Below are 3,993 nucleotides of genomic sequence, written 5' to 3' on the forward strand. Positions count from 1 at the left end.
AGCTAGGCATTCGAGGCCTTTCACAATCGAGCTCCAACTTACCTTTCCCACTTTTTTGGGCTAAATTGTTTTCGTTATTGTACCCCAAGCTACCTTGCATTTTCCCACCTCCATGCTTTTGCTCATTCTGTCCCACTGGCCTATAATGTCCTTCCCACTCCTTTACACCTATTTGAACTAATGAATCAATGAGAATTTATTGTTTTCAGTGTGCCAGGTGTTGTCCTAGGCTATAGGAATTCATGTCAAGTAGCTTTTATTCAAATAGGGAGAGACCATAGGGGTAGACGTGGCCAGGGAAAGAAGCTATGATCTCCCTAGATCAGGGTGGGGAACCTTCAACCTCGAGACCACATGTGGTCCTCTAGGTCCTCAAGAGATACCCTTTGACTGAATCCAAACTTTGCCATTCTGTTTGGATTCAAAGGGCTGTGCCTGAGGACCTAGAGGGCCACATGTGGCCTCGAGGCCGAATGTTCTCCCCGCCCCAGATCAGAAACCACAAATCAAAGCCCCAGAATGTGAGTGTTGAGTCAGAGGGCAGCTTATTGACACTCAAGTCTTATCAATCCTTCCAAGTCCACTCCAATTCCATCTTCCCTGGCCTCCGCAGCCTGAGGTCAGCCTTTCTTCCTCTGACTTCCTATTGAACGACTTTCCTATATAACTGATTCATTGCCTACTGTCACCTCTCCTACTATAGTTTAGACTTATTACTTAAATCTTTTGTTGTTGATATTTAATTTTGCATCTGTTTATAAGCTTGTCTCCTCACTCAGATTATAAGCTTGGGGGCAGGGCCTGGGTTTTATTCAGTTTTGTCTACTCCCCACCACCTCATCCTCAGTGCTTTACAGCTAGGGGATAGAGAGCTGGACTTGGAGGCAGGAAGACCTGAGTTCAAATGTGATTTCAGACTCTGGCTGTGTGACCTTGGGCAAGTCACTTAATCATGGCCTGTCTCAATTTCCTCATCTGTAAAATGTACCCACCTTGAATGGTTGTTGTGAGGATAAAATGAGATGCTTTGCATAGTGTCTGGTACATGGTAGGCTCTATATCAATCTATTATTCTTATTATAAATAAAGATTTGCTGATTTGACTTGACTTCAGCATCCGCACATTGGAAAGGTCTGCAGGAGATTCTAATCAATGCTCTTTTGTAGCCCCCAATCATCTGAGTTTCCTCATCTCTAACGTATGGGGGGCTGGGCCTAAGTCTTTCATAAAGACTTCCTTTCATAATTCACGTCAGGGTTTCACAACACTTCTCAGTAGCTTTCTGCTTATTTCTCCTCCTCTCTAATAGCTTGTTCTTGGTCCCAGGTGGTTGGTGTTTGGGCTCTTGTGAGCTGGTGGACAGCATGATCCAAAGGGACCCAGAGCCAGGGCAGGGTAGCAACAGCTGCATTTTATATGATCCTCAAATTTAGAGCAGATAGGGATTTATATTTATTTATTTCTTAAGTAACTAAAGCTTCCCTCTACCAATTCAGGTCAACACCTAAATATATTATATATATATATTATAAGTTATTATATTATATATACATATTATAAACTGAATATATTATAAGTTTATAATCTTAAGAATTGCCCGGGGGCACACAGAAGCCAAATGACTTGGCCAGGGTCACACAGCCAGGTCTTCCTGACTCTGAGTCTGGCTCTGGATCCAATCCACCAGGCTGCCTTTCCTTGTGTGTGGTAGGCACTTCCTCAATAAAGGTTTGCTTTATCTAATTGTGCCTTCCCTCCCATCCCCTCTCTGATGTCTGAACAAGTGCAGGTGAAAGGCCTCAGTTGGAAAAGCTTCAGATTTCGTAGTTAACATTCCTTCCCTTGGTCCCTTCAGCACAAACACCCACAAGGAGCCTCTCAGAAGGAGTTAATGATCAGTAAGTAAATAATGCATGACTGCAAATGTCAGCGGAATCCTGTCTCAGTGTCCTTTCCTGCTCTTCCTGGATCTATTTAGTTACTGAAAATTCAAGGAGTTTGACCAAGAAAGGAGGAGTCTGCTATGTCGTCATGTTTGAAGAGGGGATACGATGAACTATTTTCGTGTCCCCCTTTCACTTTTCCTCTTCCTGACTTTCCATCCTTCCTGCATCTTCAAACACTCTTAAGGTGAGGTTGAAAGGGTCAGACAGTATTGTATCACTGCTCTGCTAAAAGACCCTCGATGCCTCCCAGGACCCAAGACACAAAGAACAAGCACTTTAGTTTGACATTCAGGGCCTTCCACAATCTAGCCTTGTTACTTCACCACAGAAATCTTTCACTCCCGCTAAAGTGGGTTAGCAGTTGGACAGCAGTCAGATAAACTTATTCATAGGATCATCATAATAATAGCTAGCAAGTTAAGGCTGGCAAATCACTTTACTTACGCTGGCTCACAAGAAGTCTGGGAAATAGGGGCTGTTAGGATGACACTCATTTCACAGATGAGGAAACTGAGACTTGCCTAGAGTCAAGAGCGAGGAAGTGTCTGAGGCCAGGTGTGAATGCTGGGCTCCCCGATTCCACACTCAAAGAGCTGTTCTACTACCCAGCTGCCTTAGGGAATGAGAACTGCAAACCTCAGAGTGCTCAGCCATGCCCAAAGTCACAGTCAGGGTCACAGGTGGGGTTTGGACCCAGGTCCAGAGTCAGGACTCTATGTACTGTGTCATTTATTTACTGACTCATTCCACTGTGAGCCGGGCTTTCTACTTGGCACTGGGAATAATGCAAAGACAAAATGAAAAAAGGCCTTACTCTTAAGGTCCTTGAACTCTCTAGATGGCAAATAACATCCGCCTGGATAGGTAACTGCAAAAGATAAGCCAAGTACTTCCTTACAGAAGGCAAGGGCCTGAGGAGCCAAGGGGATCAGGAAAGGTGGGTGGAGGAGATTATCCCTGAGCTGAGCTTGGAAGGAAGCCATAGATGAAAAGAATCAGAAGGTCAGAAGGGAGTGCTTTACTCCAGGTGTGGGAGAGACTCTGCCTGCAAAGACACATGAGATGGAATGTTGGATCCATGGCATTGAGTATGTGAAGGAGAGTGGTAAGCTCAGTGGTTGGAGGCATACTGGGAAGGGTTTTGTATGCATGCCAAATGGAGAAGTTTGTATTTTATCCTAGATGGAACTGGAGTCACTGGAGCTTCTGAAAGTGGGAACTGTCATGGTCACACCCCCGCTTCAGAATATTGCTTTGGCGGCTCCGTGGAAGATGGATCGGAGTCAGGGAGAGACTGGGGCCTGGGAGGCCACGTAGGAGGGTTTTACTGTCCAAGTGAGACATGATCAGGGCTTGTGGGAGGGGAGAGATGAGAGAGATGCCGCAAAGGGAGACAAGACAAGACTTGGCAATGAATCGTATAGGCTGGGTAACAGAGTAAGGAATCTCGTGTGATTCTGAGGTCACCCATCTGAACAAGTGGAAGGAGGGTGGCACTCTTCATAGAAATATGGAAGCTAAGATGAAGTGAGACTTGGAAGTGGGGGGAAATAATGAGTTCTGTTTGGGTACGCTGAGTGCAAGCCAATGACAGGAGATCCTGGAGGACGAGTTTAATAGGATCATAGATTGAGAGATGGAAGGCACGTCAGAAGTCATGAAGTCAGTCCTCTCCCCTCATTTTGTCCAAGGTCACACAGGTAATAAGTAGTAGAACGTAGGATCTGAACGAAGGACTTGGACTCCAAATCCAGTACAGGTTGCATTGTACCATGCTGATTCTGGGAAGGGAGGTGGGAATGAAGTTCAGGAGAGACCAAGGTTACAAATCTATACAACATCAATGTCTATATCTAGGGTCATATTTATCTAGATACCTACCTGTAGATATTACAGATTATATACACAGATGATAGAAAGTTAGTTGGGTTAAACAGATGATTGATAGATGGAGAGCTAGAGAGGTGGAAGAATAGAAGATATATGGTAGATAGTTGGGTAGAGGGATGGATGGATGTATAGGTGGATGGATAGATATATGGTGGA

This window comes from Petaurus breviceps, unplaced genomic scaffold (genome assembly GCF_028583685.1).
Source record: "Petaurus breviceps papuanus isolate PSGF00001 unplaced genomic scaffold, PetGlider_PUasm1.0 186, whole genome shotgun sequence".
NCBI lineage: Eukaryota > Metazoa > Chordata > Mammalia > Diprotodontia > Petauridae > Petaurus > Petaurus breviceps.